This window comes from Thunnus albacares, chromosome 4, assembly GCF_914725855.1.
Source record: "Thunnus albacares chromosome 4, fThuAlb1.1, whole genome shotgun sequence".
Taxonomy (NCBI): Eukaryota; Metazoa; Chordata; class Actinopteri; order Scombriformes; family Scombridae; genus Thunnus; species Thunnus albacares.
The window spans coordinates 3,654,144-3,675,201 of NC_058109.1; the positions used below are offsets into that span (position 1 = coordinate 3,654,144).

General features: G+C 40.3%; 2 protein-coding genes and 1 long non-coding RNA gene across 15 annotated transcripts in view; 1 reads left to right on the plus strand and 2 right to left on the minus strand.

Moving 5' to 3' along the window:
• LOC122981168 (hemicentin-1-like) overlaps positions 1–21,058 on the minus strand; it is a 738,767-nt gene that overhangs the window by 336,316 nt on the left and 381,393 nt on the right. The window lies entirely within an intron of this gene.
• The window catches only part of LOC122981166 (dedicator of cytokinesis protein 3-like), a 210,899-nt gene that overhangs the window by 47,623 nt on the left and 142,218 nt on the right, over positions 1–21,058 (plus strand). The gene's annotated exons all lie outside the window — the stretch shown is intronic.
• LOC122981181 lies at positions 4,418–6,595 on the minus strand. Of its 2 annotated transcripts, XR_006403180.1 has the most exons (3): positions 4,928–6,595; positions 4,707–4,808; positions 4,418–4,611 (listed from the first exon to the last, which is right to left on the minus strand). It is a non-coding gene; the product is annotated as an uncharacterized LOC122981181 (long non-coding RNA). The 2 variants fall into 2 exon arrangements; XR_006403179.1 differs by having other exon boundaries at positions 4,707–6,595.

Consider the following 21,058-nt stretch of genomic DNA (forward strand, 5'->3'; position numbering starts at 1 on the left):
AACCATTAACCTTCATTCTCTTAAATGAACAGTGAGGTCTGAAGGCTGCTGATATAACACCAGGTTAAACAGGCAGCGCTGCTAGAAATGCAGGAAAGCAGAATGTTACCTTGAAAAAATGGTTGTTTTTTACAGCCATATAGATTTTTTTTCTGAATGTAATGCTGACTTTGAGTTGGATCTGTGTATCTGTGTATCTCTGAGTCTGATATGCATCAGTAAATCCTCGCACTACTATTATCAATCCATCTCTAACTCTCAATCTCTTTGTTTCAGCTGCTTTCATTTTTCATTCCTCCAATTTAGCTCTGACTTCCTCCCTCATCCCCTCCTCATTTCTCTGTGTGGCCACTGCTTTATCAATCATCTCTCTCTCTCTCTCTCTCTCTCTCTCTCTCTCTCTCTCTCTCTCTCTCTCTCTCTCTCTGTTTCTCTCCACCCATCTCTCTCGGGGTAAATGTGCTCCGAGCAGAAATAAAGAATTCAATCCTCCCAACTTTTATTTCCCAAAGTGGTCCTTGTGTAACGATATTGGCCTGGCTTTTATTTTTTTTCTTCTTCTTCTTCTTCTTCTTTTAGCCGACTAAATTTTATTAGAGTTGTTCTTGCCAACAAAGAGTGTGTGAATTGGGACTGACCTCGAACTCTCCCGTCTTTGTCTGGCAGAGAGATTATGAAGCCATTTCATATTTCAATTTCACTCATCAAATCCCCTGCTCTCAGCTGGATGAAGCTCTCTGTCTCTCTGTCTGTCACACACACACACACACAATCACACACACACACACACACAATCACACACACACACACAATCACACACACACACACACACAATCACACACACACACACACACACACACACAATCACACACACACACACACACACAATCACACACACACACACACACACAATCACACACACACACACACACACAATCACACACACACACACAACACACACACACACACAACACACACACACACACACACACACACGTGCATGCACACAAACTGCAGTTTGCCTCAAATTTCTTTAAAAAATGCAGCATTTATTGTAATTAACCACTTAATTTATTCATTTTCTATTTTAAAAAGGTTTTTATTTCAACAGATACTTGAACAGAGAATATTTAACCAAACGGTTGACGGTCATATGGAAAAACAATCTTTTATGTGTGTGTTGAAGTGGTGATAAACTGTGTATTGTGGCGTTTTGTAGTAATTTAATTAAGAAAACCATTAACAGTAACGATGAAAAGATGGGAAATGTCTGTTTTTGACTAATCTAGTGAATTACTGTAAATACAGGACTAATTAAGGTACTTCATCACATTGATTAAACAGTCTTGCTCAGGGACTTGCATCATCGCCCACAGTGGACTTGTGGGATGTACTGAATAGACATTATATAGAAAAGTCTCTATTGGTTGACAAATCTTTATGATCTCATACTTAACATAACATTTTTTTTGCATTTAAGCAAGTTTGGTCTTTGACTAGACTCAAATTTTCCAAATTCTTTGCACAAATGTGAAAAAACAAACCCCTCTAAAAGTTGAACAGTGCAGTTGTTATTGCAGTACAACACATCTGCAACAGATCGATGCAGCTATTCTATCGCAGGAGACATTATGTACTCGATGCATTCAAAGTACAGGAAGCTTTTTGGCTTCAGTCCTGTAGTGCAACGATCTTTTCACCAAGGTTTTCTGCTGTCAAGGACTTTTTCAGACGTTTGATATGAAATAAATCCTCTCTGCTTGCTCGCCAGCATTGATTTTTTTATAATGCCTCTCTACCTTTTAGTCCTACATCTCAACATTAAACCAAGAGCACGCCATCATTCATTAGTCCTTCTGGTTTACAGTATCACTGGTTATGCTCTTACTGTTCCAGGAATATGTTTAAATAAAGCTTTAGTGGAGTGTGAGAGTGATCAAACCCAACTAACCCACTTGTGTAGCTGTTAAAACCTTCTTAGTGTCGACGGTGAGAGGTGATGCTGTAGCTGATAGTGTAGGCAGCTTGTTAAGGTCAGCCAAGTCTGTATATAGTGTGATGGTAAAGTGCATGTGGAACAGATTGACAGGGCGCACTAGTGAAGGCTTAGAGGTTACACAGCTTTATGTCACCTAACCCACTTTCAACACACACACACAGATTAACATGTTCCTGGGCTTTAGAAATAACGGCCAGTGATACGAGAGAGAGAGAGAGAAACAAGCTGTGAAGAAATTCAATTACAGCTGGAGACAAACCACAGGATGAGGAAATGAAAAGAGACAGATTTACAACGCAGCAGCCTTCAATATTAGTTTTTTTTTCTGTCTCTTATATTATACACGGACGTATTTTATTACAACTTCCTCGTCGGTGTACAGGAGACACAGAAAGCAACAGAATGCTCAGGCCTAAAAATATTCAGGTCCTATAATCAACTGAAAATTCAATTTATATTTTGTTTGTAGTTAAACCTTAAAGGAGAATGAAATATTTTACGAGCTCCTCTGGTCATTAGCAAATACATCATCATCAGTCTTATAAGAACGTAATAAGGTTTGCTGCTTTCATCGCTATACAAAAATGTGAATAGGTGGAGTTTATATAACATCTGAAGGAAGGTGGGAGAGTTTGTCAATTGTGAAACAGAGTAACTGCTGGAAAACGACACAATCACAAGTTAAATGTGTCATTAAAGAGCCTCTTAGGTAAAGCATTTACCTGTCACCGCTCAGTGACTGATGGTATGAGGTCGCGGTCGTGCTCAGCATCTATCTCCTGGCAGGAAATGTGTGTCACTCTATGAATATCAATGTTGAGATGCTGTAAAGGAGCATGCACGCTCAGCAAAAATTTAAAAGAGGCCAGCTCTGCAGGACATGGATCAAAATCTGTTATGAATGATTAATTATGAAAACAAAGAGAGCAGAACTGATGTGTCTGCCTTGGCGTTTAATTTATCTTAAGTTAGATGCCTCTGTCGTTGTTCTTCTTCCTCACTATTTCACAAACTAGGAATCATCAAATTCTTTCTTGCTACTGATTTTGACAGTATACATTGTGCTGTAAATATAGAGAGAATGACAATTTTATCATATTTCAAGATCCTTTGCCTCGTCTTTTTCTGTCAGACTTCAGTTGGATATCACTAGTTTTGGAGAAAAAGAAAGAAAATGTTCATCATTTACCTAATTTTTTTTTTCTCACCTCCTTTGTTTTTTTGTTTTTTTACGCTTTTCGATGAATTGATTCATCGTTCATGTCCATGAAAAAGTGAAAACTGTCCGTCCCAGTTTCCCAGACCCCAAATATTCTCACATCCTGTTTTGTCAGACAAACAGTCCAAAGAGATATTTAGTTTACAAGAATATAGAACACAATAAAGCAGCAAATCGTCACATCGGAGAAACTGGAACTAAAATATTTTGATCTTGTATTAAAGTAGTTGCAGACTAATTTAGTGTTGATCGACTAATTGACTAATTGCAGATTATCCTACGTTCTTGTGGAGCCCTCGTCACTGGACTGAGGCACCATTACAAGTTTTTTCTGTCTGCGGTAGTTTGACCTCAGCTGTGAGTTTTTCCTACTTATTGTCTAATATATGAACCATCCAGTCAGTCGGTGTGTATAAATGAATGTTTTGCACTTTCAGACAGACAATTTCACAGTTAGTTACAGCAAAACATCACTATCATGAAACATGTCACCATATCCGGCTGTATAATCTGAGGTTTCTACTGTGAGCTCAGTCCAGCTCAGTTATTGTGCAAACAGGCTGTAAGCAGGAATGTTTCCCCCCCTCTGGGTACGGCTCGGCATTTTGGTGGGAAGCTGTTTTGGCCGGCTGTTGAGAGGATTAATGTTTGGGCCATTTTGTCCTGTGGTGGCCGGTAAGGGGGGGGGGGGGCACATAACAGCAGGGGGGAGTCATAGTTGGTAGTGCTATTGTGTTTATTTGTGTCTCTGATTTGGTAGAACTGTACATTCCAGACCTTTTTCGTTGTTGTTATTGTTTTTTTAAGTACATAATGTCATCTAAAATTAAACATAATGAGAGCAAAAATGTGTGTAGGTGGAGGTTTACCAATATATGTTTTTCACTGGTATTTTTAGCTGCGTGTTACAGGAGTATTGACGTAGCTGAAGAGTTTGTCTTATAGATGGAAAGATCATTATTGGAAAAATAGCATTACTCTACTTCTACAGTATGGTGTGACTGACTAGTTCCTACATTCAAATATCAAAATTCAAGTTTCATGAATAAAATATCATAAACTCTGGTTGGTTTTCCTCCTGGGTGTGATTCAATAGAGCAGACCAAACTCTGACCAAAACAACCTCACAGAGACCCTTTTGTTACGAGGGACTGCAGAACAAGTGAACCCAGATGCAGAAACAGATGAGGAGACTGGAACTGAGTAAAAGAGATTTATTGCAGAGCACAGGGAAGTTTGGGCTGGCAGCTGAGAGCCAGGAGCTGGGTCAGGGGCAGATAGAGGCAGAGGAAGCAGGTCCAGAGTGAGATCCAGGGAGACTGAAGGGCTGAAGGCAGAACAGCAGGATTTGACCAAAACGAAGGGCAGGAAACTGGAGGCAGAGCAGGCGAGACTGCAGGGGAGACGAGACAAGAGCAAGGAAACAGGCAGAATCAAAAATTGCAATTTGCAAGGAATCAAAGAGGCTGGAAACGTAGCAGCACTAACTGGTAGCAGAGACTATGATCAAGCAGAGACTGAATATCTGTAGAGGTCCTGATTATTGAGATGAGGTGCAGCTGGTGCGGCTCTGCTCTGACACCGACACACCTGCAGACAATCACACACACAGGGAGAGGAAAGCACTCAGGCAGTGACAGCAGGTTAAGGAGGCTTTGAATTAGAGGTAGAGGGTCTGGTGGATGATGTTCCAGGGACAGATGTAACACCTTTACAGGAGGTGGTCTCGGTCCGGTCCCAAACAAACTGGAGAGGTTCGTTGTGATGGGAACGTGATCCAACTTCTATCTGACCGACTACAAGCTGGACTCTGCAGATTTGAGCGAAACGGCTCCTGTAGCCAGGTGCACTTTGCATGCTGGGATGCAGATGAGTGAAATCAACAGTTGCTAGCAGCTAGCTGGAGTTTAAACAGAGGTCCAACCTGGACTAACAACAAAGACTGTTGCATTTTTGATATTTGGGCAGATAGGATCTTCTTCTTTTGTTTCTCACACACATCTGACCAATGAGTGGAGGGAATGTTTTTATGTGGCTGATAGTTATAGATGCATTTTGGTTCAGTTGGATTTTTCTCTGTGTGAAAAGAAACCAAACCAAGTCGACCAACTGCTCCACTGATCCAGACCAGAGCAAACAAACCAGACCATCCTGGGTCCATGTCCTTATGACAACATGTGTTGTCAGCATAATATTAAAGGATTTTGGTCAGACATCAGCAGCTTCTGAACAGCTGCTTGTTTAGTTCGTCTCACATTCTTTCATCCTTCTGTTTGTCGTGTCTCTCTGTGACATGTGGTCCAGTTTTCATCCAACATCAGCAACCATGACTTTCATCCTCTCTCTCTCTCTCTCTCTCTCTCTCTGCTGTACTGTACTGTATATCTCTCTCTTCTTCCATCCCTCCATATCAGTGACCTTTTGGACTAATATTAATTTTTCATCTCTCCTCATCCACTGACATATAAACCCTTCTATTTTGATCTCTGGGACATTCAATTAGCTCAATTATCTCAACCAAAAACACACACGTCTTCCAGCCTTCTATCTTCGTCAATCATCCGTATCTCCCCCTCTTCATCCTTACTTCTCTTTCCTCTCTTCTTGAATCCCTCTCTGTGTCTTTCTCTCTCTGTTCCTCCGTCGTCCTTGCTCAGCTGAAGGTTTGTGCCCGAGAGCAGCTGTATTTTGCATCCTGAGTGACTTTTGACAAGAGAGAGAGAGAGAGAGCGGGGACGAGCGATGGAGTGCTCTCAGTGAGAGAAGAGATAAAAGCATAGCTGACCTTGTCCGAGATAGGCAGAGGATAAATTTCTCAGATGAAAGCAGCAGCAGCAGCAGCAGCGGAGGAGAGTAGCTCCCTGCAGAATTGTCCATCACAAATACTTTCTGCATTTGTTTACTTTTTGTTTTTCTTAAAGTAAACCTGCACTTCGCTTGTTTTAGCGTCTAATGTAAAACTCAGCATCATCTCCATCTTCCCTCCGTCTGCCGTCACAACACCATCCTCACCTCGCTATATTTATCTCCTTATTTGTCGAGTCATTCTCTCCGAACAGAGACCTTCTGTGTGTCTTTTATCCCATATCCATCCATTCCTCTTTAATTTTCCTCCTCTCCGCATGACACATCGTTCCTCTCTCTCTCTCTCCCCTCCATCCAATTCCCCTCCATCGCTCACTCTCTCGTCCCGATGGCATCTAATTCCCCGGCAATATTGTCACTGTATATCAAGTTTCATGGGCTTATTGCTCGGGCCTACACGCAAGTTTCTCCCTCTCCTCTCTTTTTCGCCCTGATCTTTTCCATCATTTCATCACCCGATCACCCCTTCTTCTTCTCTCCCAGAACATCTAAATCCCGGGTAATTCTTCCTGTTTTCAAGCCTTAACATCCATCTGCTCCCTCACCTCCTTTCTTCTGCTGTATACTCCACATGTACATGCCCTTTCCTCTGTTTTCACACTGTCCCTCCATCTCTTTATCCCTCGCTCTTTCACCTCTTGTCCGATATCTAGTTTCATGTTGTACGGAGAATTACTGACTCATTCGTGTCCTCTGAGTTCTCCTTATCTCCCTCTGTTTCATTTCACTTTTATTCCTTTACATTCTGTCTTTTCTGCCACGTTTATCATCCAAGATTTATCCTTCCTGAAAACATGTCTGGCCCAGCACTCCTCCATCCCCGCAGCCTGCTTTTTCCTCCTCCTTTGACATCTGTCCATCTCTCTTCTCTTCTCCTGTGCCTGATATATATATATATATATTTTTATCCATCTGCTGTTTGCTATCTGAAGTTATATTTTTGTCCCGGGTCCAGAGATAAACAGACTAGAGGCTGAATTTGAATCTAATCTGAAAATCTGACTGTCAGAGTTGGATTTTGGTGTGTTTATATTCTTGTGGCCAGACCATAATAATCCCCCGGGGACAGCAAACAGCCCACTTTACTGTTTATCTATCTCTGTGTCATTGTTTTGTCCCCTTTTTCACAGTGACTCGCGTCTTTTGGGGGGAAACTGGCTGCAGTGTGTGTGTGTGTGTGTGTGTGTGTGTGTGTGTGTGTGTGTGTGTGTGTGTGTGTGTGTGTGTGTGTCTTGGTGTGAGAGAACAGGGTTCGTGTTTGCACTAATGAGTTGTATATAATGAAGCTTGATGGTTATGATGATCATTTACATGTGAGTGCCTGATTTTCCTGTTTGTAAATGATTACACATTAAGCACTAATGATCCATTCAAATCTAATTCTTATAATTTGTGAGATTCAATAAGGTCTTTGGCTCAGGAAGCAAAGTTCTGCATCTTCAGGCTGTGAAGCAATATGCTCAGTATTAGATATAAATGTTTGTTAAAGTCTGTGTGCAGCAGCAGAAGAAGCACAGATGAAACTGCACTAAAAGATCAATGTCGAAAAAACTAATTCAACTCAAAATTGTGAAGATTAAAACTCAGGAGAGAAACATTTTATGAAACATGAATAGTTTAATAGTTTTGTTTAGTCCCAGGTGATGAAACATGTTCACAGATATACTGAAGGTGTTAAACTAAAACAAAACAACAACACTGGTTGTTTGTTCAGAACCTGCCATGTTAAAGCTGCCCTGTGGCGCTTTCCTGTAAACAAACAAAAGTTATGTTTACATTCAATGTTACTCACCAGAACATATTGTGTTGTGTGTATCCTTCAGGTCTAACAAAAGTGTTGAATGTGTTCCCTCCCTCATAAGTATTATATAAGTATTTTAAATCCTGCATTGTTTACATCTATGTTTACTAGCCGCTGCGTCGCTGCGTTTGTTGGGCGTTAGGAAGGAGAAGTGGGGTGACTGCTCCTCTCGTGAGCACGCAGAGCTCTTTGCTGCTGCCGTCAGAGTTCAGGACGGTTCAACTTTCGCCGTGACTCACCTTGTGACCATGGCAACCACAGAAACTACAGTGAGGGAAAAGCATTCAGGAAATGATACAGGAGCTGATTTTACTGGTTATTAGAGCTACATCTGCTTCAAAGTCTGATTATTTGAGGCAGTAAATAACATTTATGATACTAGTTAACAAAACTTCCTGTGTATCACCCACCTAGTCTTCTGTTTAAGTTACAATTCACTCTATTTAACAGTGTGATGAGATCATATTAGATGCATAGCAGCAGCCTGCGGGCCAAACCATCATCTTTCCCGACTCTAACCAAGCGGTTTTTATGCCTAAACCTGAACCAGGTTGGGTGGTTCTGGAGTGCATGGTACAATCAACCTATGTGGTCATTATTAATTAATTATGAGGACGTGTCGTCATTATCAAAGCGTCTGTTTTGCAAACTGGAGAAATGTTCAGCGTAGGCAGAGGTTTGCGCTCTGCTGAGTGCTTTACGGCCTGAAGGCAAACATGATGCGTGTTTGCATGAGAGATCATTTCAGTCATCAGTTAGAGAGGAAAGAAAGAAGAAAACATGAGATATGAGGTCTTTTTCAAATACTGATTGTATCTAGGATGCACCACTGAGGACAGGAAGTGAGCTGTCTCTTCTTCCTCAGCTGATTTTCCACATCAACACAGATCAATATTTTCCTCACAGTAAACGACTGATTTTAGAGCTTTTAGCTGTATGTGTATGTGCGTGTGTTTGTATGTTTGTGTGTGTGTGTGTGTGTGTGTCAGCACCCAAAGCTATTTTTGCAAAGCTGCAGTCTGTTGTGAATTAGTGAAAGTGGCTGGGCAGATATCAACATCTGTCTCTTGCAGCTAATTATATGAAGTACAGAGGAGAGAGTGTATAGTAGACGACTTCATGGATGTTACAAGGTCAATAAATTATTCAGTGTTGTTTAAACCTCGTCTAGTGAAGTGTCCTTAATCATGACACACATGCTCGGCAGCTTTTACAACCACTATTTACTCATTTCAGAGAGACACTACCCCACTGAAACACCAACATTGTTTCTTAGAATCTCAACACAAGTCCAAAGATGTTGCAATACAGATAAATAGACATTATTCAACCACCACAGACAGTTCTTATCATCATTTTATTCATGTAATGGTTGTTTGCCTACCATGAAATCTAAAACCAAAGAATATTCTAGCAAATGTACCACACCTGAACCCTTCCCTCGATCAGCTGTTGTCCAACTGTCTGGAGGCACCATCTTTGGATTTCTCCACATGTTGAAGTTGTGTACACGAGGCTGGAATATGAGCAATACATGTCCGGCTAACTAGCTTAATGTTACCTACAGTAGTGACTGAGTGTTACTTTCAAGGTCATACTAAGTTATTTTCTGGGGTTCATTGCCTGCTCATGATAATCCATCAAGTTGGTCTTGGATGTTGGAGAGTTTAGTGTAACGTTGGTGGCTCTGTCCTGCTCTGTTGGATTTGGGGCAGCCAAACTTTAGTCCTCACCCTAAAAGTTTTTATCTTATCTTCTCTCAATGATAAAATATACTGTTTGAAAATACAAACAATGAGGAATACATCTAACTCTGCCTCCAAGTATGTAAGACAAGCAGTCAAACAGTCTGATCTTACATTTTTCTTTATACGTATAACACTGAGGCTAACTAGCTCTATACTGTAAAACAAGAGGAATGTTGTTTCTTTATTTCCATGTCTTCTACAAGATGATGCCTTTTTTCCTGGGACCTTAGCATTAGCCTCATTCTTTTAGCACAATGTAATGTATGTAGCCATAAACTGCATATTTAAGACTCTTTTTGCAGGACTCTCTTTTTGAAACGGGTTGTTGCTGACGGCGTTTTCAACCAGCTTGCTAGTTACAGCTGATAAAATCTCTCAGCAACAAGTCAATTCAGACAAAATTGATGGTTGCCGGCTAGAAATGAGAAGCTGCTTTTGTTTACTTGTGTGAAATAAAGGACCCACTGTTTCAAAAATAACTAAGAATTTTGATGGTTAATTTGCCATCATTATCATTGTAAACCAGGAAGCTTCACACACACACACACACGCACACGTAGCAACAGTAACTAAGTGATTCAGGACGTAGTGAACGGTCAGTTCACGTAGCAGGAGCTGTCCGTTCAGCACCACAAAACCACAACACTAGACCACAGTGTAATACCTCTAGAAACAATACAATGACTGTGTTATTCTTATTAAATGAATTCATTCACATTTGTTCTGGTATTTAGACTCGCAGCAGGTTCAGTCTGCTGTATCATGATTGCACTTTTAAAATAATCTGACGCAGCAATAATCTTGTCAGAGTAAAGAGACAATAGTGTGTTTTAAAAATCTGGTTACTGGAGTAATCTTGTCAAAAAGACATGTTTATCTAAACACAATAAAACAGAACAAATCTCCTGGACTGAACTCTAATATTCCCAGTTGGAGTTTTCCAGCCATTTCAAGATGTTATTCATTGATCCAGGAAAACACACAGGGAGGATTGTTCAACCTTAACACCTGGTTTCATGAGATGTCTCTACATCACAAGAAGTACAATATATAATCAATATAATATTAGGGTCAAAGGGCAGACAGTGAGTTTTTATTCCATTTATTTTATTTGTAAGGGACCATGTACAAGATGAAACATAAATGTTACCATTTTTATGACACTTTTTTTTTATTTTTGGTCAAATCACTTGAGGCTTCGGGCTGGAATTGGCTCAAATCCAATTCCTGAAATAACCTCCAGCCTGTCAGATCCTGCTGTACAGGGTGAATATTATGGTCATAATAATAGACCTCTGTTGTGGTGCTGATTTTGCTGTGGGACGGACTTAACATGTCCCGGCTTCACATCGGACTAACAGCGGTCACATACTGCTGGAATCAACTCCATGTATAAATAAACTGCTGGTATTACTGTGAAACAACGTTGTCATTGTGGAGATAAGTGTGTCTGCCTGTGGCTTAATCTGTACAGACCCCGACCTCAAAGAAACTTTAGCCTTCACTGCCATTTTACACAATATACTGTAGCATGCGAGTAGTCATGTGACCAGACGGTTGTGATAAGGACATCTGACCTGTACTAACCTTTGTTATATGAAACACAGCAAAACACTACAGACAGTAGAGCAGACTGACAAAATAATAAACAATAGAATAGATACCAGAGTTAGGACTGAGTGATACGACAAAATCAAATATCATGATGGATATAATCACTAAGTGGGTAAAGACAAATAATAAACAGCTAGAACAGTCTGATAAGTTCAGAACATTACATCACTTTACTGTAATGCAGCTTTAAAACCAGGAAAAGACACTTAAGCCATATCATCATATTACAATATCTAAAATATAAGACGATATCTAGTCTCTTATATATTATAATATTGATATATTGTCCAGACCTGACCAGAGTTTCACATAGTCAACAGTTTGTCTGACCAGTGAGGTGATGATTTTAACTCTAGAAAAGACTGAAATGTTTTCTTATTTGTGCAAATATGTGCAGTGAAATCTCCCTTATAATGTTGTAATGTAGTAACCAGATTAGCTATTATATAATAACATAATTATTCTTTCTAAAAGACGAGAGACTGAAGAAGTTGTAAAAATTTCAAGAACATCAAAACAGTTTAGTTAAACCTTCAATAAGCTGTGAAAACAACCTTTTTAAGTAGATCTGTTGAACTGACTGTTGAACACATCCAGCAGTAACGGAGCAACATTATCATTTATTTGGAGTCGTGTTTCTGTCCACCTGGTGGATGTAAGTCTGATATTCATTCTTTTTTAGGTCTCTACTAATTCCTGAGAAGAATATCTGTCTTTTTAGCTGCTTAATGCTCCACCGTGTTCACCAGCTAGTCACTAATTTATTCTGCCTGCTGTAAACACCTGGTAACACTGAAAACAACAGTATGAGAGCAGTGAGAGTGACACAAAACACTCAAATTGTGGTTTTGGAAATGAAAACAATGAACTGAAAGACTCTGAAGGTAACTGCAGAGTCTGGCTGATAATTATCTGACACCTTCACATTATACAGTCATTTAATCTTTTCTAATCATAAATAAAAGATTAAAGTTGCTTCAAGAAAAGAAAATTAAGCAACAAAACCCTTCAACTGTCATACAAAACAAACACAAACAAAGAAACTCAACAAAACCATCAGTACAGTCATGTGTTCTGTCCTGAAAGCACCTGTAGGTGAGAGTCTGAAGGAGTTTGATGTTTTCCATCACAGTATTACTATAACAGCACCCAGGCTGGAATATTACAGAACAATTGTGGTCTAAATAGGATTGCATCCAAGCACAGCTCGTTGTTGGCAGAGACTTCAGTATTGGTCACTGAATGTTTATTGAATGGTGGCTCTCACAATAGTCATACTGTTGTTATTATTCTAGATTTCAGTTGACAGTATTTCTTTAATCTCTTGTGGAAAAGGAAAGTTTGAAAGATAACTGATAACTGATAACTTAAACTACTGCTAGAAGACTATTAATGGCTTGATTAAACACTGTTCACCTCAATTAAACTTCCATCACGAGTGTGAAAGGGACGTCTGTTACCAGATAAATGTGAGTAGGTGTGTGAGCAGCTTCATTCAGCCAAACCTTCGCCTGCATCTCCAGAGAGATAATTACAACGATACACTGACATTTACAATCTTAAACGCTCTGCTGTTAACAGACATAAGCGCTGTTCAACTTTTGTTACGCTTCAGACTATCTCAGGTCAAGATAACTACATTCAAGTCGCAGCATTTTCTATAATTCACCTGGAGACCTTTTGACTGGTTCTGTACATGGCAGGACATGCATGCATGAGGATCTGTATTTCTTTATGTTGTATAAACAGTATTGGTTGTCAAGACGTCCTGATGGAGGGAGGCTGCTCATTTAAGTTTAAAAGAATTAACAAAGAGACAGCAAGAGACGAGATGCTGCTGGAGTTTCCTCAACCATCGTCCACACTTTTGTCCTGCTGTGGTCAGAACGTTCATCTGCTTCCTGCATTGCCTTGTGGAATAATAATAATGATGCCTTTAACCTGACCAATACTGAATCTTTTAGGCTGATACTGATAAAGACTTTTTAAAGTTGAAAGAAATCCAACAACAATATGTCTCCCAATAATAAACATCAACACTTAACATGAACGATCTCAGATTTAGTGACAAAAGAATTGCAACCAAGATATGAACTAAGCAGGATGTGAGATGAAACAAAGTATGTAATGGAGACACTGTTCCTAAATGACTGAATTACTGGGATATATTGTCACTCATAGGCTGACATGTACAGCAACTGATCTATCAGTTCAGTGTCTGTCAACACAAAGCTCACAAGTCAAGAAAATTCAGTGTGTGTGACTTTAACATACTCTATGAAAGCCCAGCTTGATTTGGTATGTAATATGCAGTAGGGTGGAGACCGGGTGTGTTGTGATAGGCTGATACATCTCAACCAAACACAACACAACCCCAAAACAATCTAATATTTACTGACATCTTCTGTAAGTAACAGGGTTCAAGATGACAGATAAGAAAAACATGTAGTGGTTTATGTCCAGAGGAAGCTTGAGGTCGTCTCCTGGTCCTTCCAGTACAGAGTTTTCTTTAAGTCAGCATCTATCAGCCATCAGAGGAACAACTTCTCTACAGATTTGTTGTCAGAATTCATCTGTGGAAGTTGTACTCCTGAGCACGCATGCTCCTTTTCAGCAGCCCCCCTCTGATTTAAATTCACAACACACATCCTCTCCTGGGAGCTGCCCAGTACCAACCACCCTAACCGTTGGTTGGTTACTGAAACATCTCTACTGGAGCAGTTTGAGGGGTAAAGTGCAAGCGAGTAGTTTTCCCGTTTAGCCTATTAATAGCAGGGAGCAGATCTCCAGGCTCGACGTGACATACTGAGATCTGCGTCCCATCTGTGCAGCACAGTTTATCTTAGCTGTATGTGGGTTGGTGTGTGCCGTCTGTGCCGTCCCAGTCGCTACTGTCGGTTCACGGCGGTGGCCTAGTTCTGCTCTGTTACCATGCTCTTCTTCATTTTCCATCCCTTACCTCTTTTTTTTCAGTCTTAACATTTCATCTTACCGTAGGTTGTTATGTAGCTTAAAAGCTTACAGGAAATCTGCCTCACACACGCACGCGCACATGCATATGAATAAATAAATGAACACATGCAAAAAAAGCCGCGTGTCTCTCTCATCATCATCATCGTCTTCGCCTCTCCAGCTCTCTGTTTTTTCACTGTGATTTTTTTTCACGTCGTCACACTTGCAAAACCTCCCCATCAGCTGTGGAGCAGCAGCAACCAGAGGGTATGAGGAAAATCTCTCTCGCTCTCTCTCTCTCTCTCTCTCTCTCTCTCTCACACACACACACACACACACACGCACACACACACACAATCCATCTGCTGGAGTGCTGAGTGCACTTGAAACTTTGCCTGTGCGTGCCTGTGGGCATTGTGGAGGATGTTAAAATGACGAGTTTCATGTCTTGATTAGGATGAGATCTGTTCACGGGGCATGACGACACACACACACACACACACACACACACACACACACACACACACACACACACACACACACACACGATCATTCAATATCAACCAGTCCGCACGAACATGCAGTATATACTCTCCTGTACAAAGATATTCAATCACGAACAATAAACTTTAACGAGCATCTTCCTGTCATGTTCTCCATCTCTCTGCTTCATACATGCACACATGTGAGGTTTCGTGCCAGTGAACCTTTTCTTTATCTTTCCCTCCTTCTATCAAACACGCTGCAGATACTGCACGCTCACATTCCTACCAGCACCATCTTTCATTTTCTGACTTTTCTCCCTTTCACTTTGCAAAATTGCCCTCGCTCTGAAGATCTACACCTCAAATTGATTCTCTCTCTCTCTCTCTCACACACACACACTGATGCACACACACACACATCCTCCCCTCTGGTTCGGCGCCGCTCTGATTCACACTCGAGGGACTCCCATTTATTCCCTTTCATATGCTTATGGATGGAACACACAACTACGTAAATGCGCATGTAATATGTTTCTTAGGCAGCCACATATTACAGCAGCAGGCAGATATGATGCATAATACATGAGCACAAGTTCCACAAAATGCAACATAATATGCATTAGTCCTGGACTGTTTACAGTAAGAGGAAATCCATTAAGAAGCTTAAAGGGGAATTATGCTTTTTTTTTTTTTAACTTGCTACATTTTCTTGCATATCACATAGAATCATGGTGTCATTTTAAGTTGAAACTGTTGTTAATGTGGTTCATGACTCCACAGATGGAGGCTCATGCTGAGTACTTCTGCATTTCCACATTTCTTCTTTCTTTATGAAATGTTATAAATTACATTTTTGCTGTGCCTACTTGCAGTAATTCCCCTTTCTCTAATTCTGCTTTGTCTCTACTGTTTGTGGATGATGTGCATTTCCCAGAATACTTTTTGAAAACCTTCAAAAACGGTTTACAGTTTATGTGAGAGGGAGAAATCACTTCTGTATTGTAGAGGGAGTTCAGAGAAAGTAATATTCATACTCAAAACATCTTGAGGCTTCATGTGTTCTGGTCCATTAATTCCAGCGTCAGTAGAGAATTTAATATCTAAGCTGCTTTTGTTTTGCGTCTCTTCCTGCATGATTGTGGCTCATCAGAACAAGGCGGCAAGTTAATAAAGAAACACGTCTCCAGAAGCAGATATTTGCTGTTTGACTGTAGCTGTGGCCAGTTTTTGGAGCAAATAATCACTGTAAAGCAATAAAATGGTCCCAGAAATGTGAGTTAAATTACAAATACTGTAGATAACAGTGTGAAATACACATTTAAGTACATTTTAATGGATATTAATTTGATGATGACTTCCTATACGGTTTTTAATGAAACTATTTTTGGGAGGTCCAGTGTTGTATTGGTATGTGTTGTTATGTCTCTGTTTGTTTGGTAGATTTGTCTCTCTGTCTATCAGTGTGTGGACACTACAGTAGTTTTAGTGGGTCACTCCACCGTACAGATGGATGTACAGTAATAATAATAATATAATCATTACGGCGTTCCACTTTAAATTCTCAACTGGTGGAACTGCAAAAGATAAAATCTCTCATTTCCCTAATTGAGACCCTGTGGACTTGATTTAATTGCTAAAATAAAAATTGTCCAATATCCACTAATTTTTTGATACACTTCTGGGTGTTGAAGTTCCACATTTTCCAACCATTTATTCCGGATGCTGTTTGGATCAGTTGGAAGGAGTTTGTATTTAATAAAAGATGAGAATTATGCTAAAACACGATAGAAACTGCAGCCAACTTGTTTGAGTCCTTTATGATCTAATCCCCATGTTGTTGGTGTTTGTACACGAGTGACCTAAATGTATGTTGGACTTGTAGCACTAACATGAACATGGACATCTCATTCTAAACTACTGTATGCAGTATTCAGTACCACAGCACACAACGAACGCCGTCTTCTCTCCATATGTACAATCTTTGTTCCACTTCTGAAACTTCCTTCTTTAAATAATTCACAGCCATTAAATTTGTGTCAAATGTCCTCTTCAATTTGGGTTTTGGTGGAACTCTGGTGCAGTAATTAAATATTGAAACAAAGCTTTTGAAGTCGCACACTAGAAATTGAATTATCCTGTCAGGGAAAAATGACTCATTCCAGCGCCACACACACACACACACACACACAGATTCTTACACACAACTAGACTTCCATTATATATTTCTAGTGTTTCCTCTCTCACACAAACACATTCATACACAAACATACACACACATAAAGGCCACAGGCTAAGTGGTGTGACTGGCCTGACAGATGTGAGTCATTTGTCAGACTATTGACCCAATCCGCTGGATAAACTAAATGCCAATACCAGCCGGATAGAGCAATGCTAATCCATGTGTGTTCAGTAAGAATGTGTGTGTGTGTGTGTGTTTGCTTCCTCGCCGACGTCTCTCCTCTCTCTCTTCTCTGCAGTGCTCTCAGCTTTGTGTCAGACTCACTACAGATAGAAAAAAACAAATTACATCTCACAAAACTCTGAAAGTTTGTAAAGTTTGTGAAAGAGTGAAATAGTCAGAAATGTGGTTGAAAACAAAGAAAAGGAAAATGAATATTTGTTTGGTAGATTTGTCTCCACCTTCCTCTTTGTCTGAAGCAGAAAAGTTTCATTACTGTATATTTATAGATTCATTTTAATTTAATAAAAAATAATCAGAATCAGATCTTCCAGGGATTAACAGATCTATATTCCATTTGACCAGCTGGGATGAAACTTAATCTGAAAGATGTGGCATATATACAGGACATTTTTACCAATATGGACTCTGTGGGTCTTCTGATAAAATATAATTCTCATTTGTGATTCACTGTGATTGGTTAGTACATCTCTGACAGGAAGAAGCAAATAGAAATGCATCTGATCTTTAAATTAGTACGTTAAGTTATGGTACATTAAATATTTCCTTTTAAAACTTTATCTTGACAAATGGTAGATGGAATAGTTTGCTTTATTTAATTTCCTCCCATAAAGGTGTTGGTTTATTCAGATGTATCATTAGAACCGTTTACATTTGATGCTTTAATTTTACACATTAAGATGACGCTGCTATCAGGGCTAGGGTTAGGGTTAGGTTAGGGTTAGGGCTAGATTCAGGACTAGGGTTAGATTTAGGGTTAAGGTTAGGGCTAGGGTTAGGGGTTAGGTTAGGGTTAGGGCTAGATTCAGGACTAGGGTTAGATTTAGGGTTAAGGTTAGGGCTAGGGTCAGGGGTTAGGTTAGGGTTAGGGTTAGGGCTAGATTCAGGGCTAGGGTTAGGGTTAGGGTTAGATTTAGGGTTAAGGTTAGGGTTAGGGGTTAGGGCTAGGGTCAGGGGTTAGGTTAGGGTTAGGGTCAGGGGTTAGGTTAGGGTTAGAGTTAGGGCTAGATTCAGGGCTAGGGTTAGGTTTAGGGTTAGATTTAGGGTTAAGGTTAGGGTTAGGGGTTAGGGCTAGGGTCAGGGGTTAGGTTAGGGTTAGGGTCAGGGGTTAGGTTAGGGTTAGAGTTAGGGCTAGATTCAGGGCTAGGGTTAGGTTTAGGGTTAGGGTTAGATTTAGGGTCAGGGGTTAGGTTAGGGTTAGGGCTTGGGTTCATTCATGAATCACGACTGCATGTGGTTTAGCAGATTGTTTTTGACATAACTTTAAAATATTGTGCTTACAAATCATCATTCACAAAGCACCTCTTTAATGACATTTGTATTGTAGAAAAAAAGCACTAAACCACTGTGGAGACTTGAGACTTTAATTGTATACGTGAGTCATGAATATCTGTCTTCTTCAAGAACAACAGTAAGACGAAGTGAAGAACGTGCTGTTCTCTGCAGTCGTGACACAACTTCAAAACGGCCGCTGTGGGAAAACTTTCACCTCGATTACCCGCTGAACTTTACAGATGCTTTTGGATAACCGGCGGGAGGAGCAGGACGAACTTGAATCTAATTGTGTCTGACTTTAATGAGTCATTAAACTGAATCAAGGCTCAGAGAAAAAGTAGAAGGAAGAATTCATTAAAGACAACAAAGCTGTTCACAAAAAGACGGTAAGATGTGACAACAAGAGGAAGCAGGAAGTTCAGACTCATGTAGTCGCAGCCATGTTTCTCTATTCAGTGACCTCCACAGACGCAGCTTCAGTTAATATTTACTTTCCTCATTTGGACCGCAGGGCAAAGAGATCAAGACAGAGTGAGCACAGACAGCGTCAAGCATCAAGCAAATGACAGACTGACAAGGCCAATGACAGTGACGGAGTGACAGTGATGACAGCAAGTGACAATGAACAAATGAGAGAGAGGAGAGGAGGAGGAGGAGGGGGGGATGTCAATGACAGAATCCAAAACGGTGACAATCCCACTCTGACTGGTGTTAATAATGGAGACCGAGAGCACGACAGTGACAGAGAGAGAGAGTGACGGCGACGACAGAGAGACAAACGGTGACAATGACGGAGAGAGAGAGAGATAGAGAGAGAGAGAGAGAGAGAGAGAGCGGCGTTGATGACACAGAGACAGATGGTGACGGTGAAAGAGAGATGAAGGCAGACAGAGACAGATGCAAACGATCCCGCTGCCTTGAGGTGTCAGGTGTGTGTGTCCTCACTGCCAAAGTATCAGACTGCTGTGTGTGTGTGTGTGTGTGTGTGTGTGTGTGTGTGTGTGTGTGTGTGTGTGTGTGTGTGTGTGACTGATTTCAATTGGATTGTTTTGTTTTCTAAAATTCTTTAGATTTCAGTCCTGTGGTTTACTGGGCGACACTGGTGGTTGGTTACTGGTGGTTTATTAATACAGCAGAGGCAACTGGTGCATCTGTTTACAGTGCAGCCAAACAAATGTGCGTTTTAATAAAGAAGGCAGTCAATAATTGGCCTGTTTTCCATCTGATGTCATGCAGCAGGAGGTCGTTCTGTTGCTGAGGAGTTGGAAGTGTGCAGCCTGTTACCTTCAGCTGTTCCTGCTCCAGACTGTCTGATTCCTCTCTGTGATATTTACAACTCATCCACTGCCAAAACAAGATGAATTTGACAGCGTGTTGCCACTTTTCACCAGTTGAATGCTTTTAATGTGAAGCAGAGGCAGAAGGAAATGTTGTGTTAGCATTAGCAGTAATTAAAGGAGCTGCAACTGTTCATACTTTTTTATGTTTTTAGGGCTGTTGGAATGAATTTTAGGAGTCTTTAATTAATACTAATCAAATTCTGAAATTACTGTTTGATTGTGTGTTTTTAAATTTTTTATAAATGTGTTGGCTGGTTCTAGCCGTGGCATGTGAAAACGAAATGTTTTTGTCACGTCTGATGAACAATAAAGTTTTCTGAGTCTGACTGAATCACAGTCTGACGTTCAGTGTGCTAACGTTAACGTCTAACGTCACAATATCACCCACAGAGATCACCGTTCCTGACCATTTAAGAAGCGATGTGTTGAAAGTTTTTGGATTTCTGTCAACAAAGTAAAATTTTTTCTTGTTTCTGCCTGTTTAGGAGTTAAAGCAACAAATTCACAAACTTGATATAATGTGAATCAGTTTTATGTTCTGTGAGTCAGGTAGTATAAACAATGGCTAACTTTCAGCATTTTACCAAACATGACACACCAGATGGTTTGTTACACAGAACCGTCTGAGAAGTCGTCTTTGGAAACAGTTTGGAAAAGGGCACCAAAAACACCTGGCAGGTGATTGGATGAACCATCTGTCAATCACCATCTATCACCCTCTTACCTTGTGAGGCAGCTGGATTTGCAGGATCACACTAGAATCCTTTAGGACCGGTGGTTCAAACACAAGCGTGTAACTTGAAGCCTGACGAGATGGATTCTCCTGAGATGTTGTGATCACGCAAATCCTAAACACGCTAAAGCTAAAGTTTATGTAAAAACAAATTAGATGCTATAACTGATTTATCCAGGGTCTTTGGCAAAATTACACAAATATACAGTAGTGTGTCAGGTCTCTGTGTAGGATGAAATATAATATCACATTTAGAAACACAAGAGACAAAGTGAATATAAACAATGACACGTTCTAAACATAAAGCCTTGATAATACTGGAGATTTGTCTGGATTTACAGACTGTTAGAGCAACAGTTGCAATAACAGCCGAACACTATATATAGAGACAGTGACAAACAGAGAGACTGACAGTCATGAGGGATTGAAGAGCGTGACCATGTCTTGGTCATAACGCTGGCTTTGTCTTCAAGGTTGAGTTACCACAGACTGAATGAGATAATAACAGCAGAAATAAGCTGCTGTGACCTCCAGATGTACAGTCCTCAAACACAAAGAGACTTTATCGAAGCAGCCAGTTAAACAGACAAAGATGGAACAGATGGAGA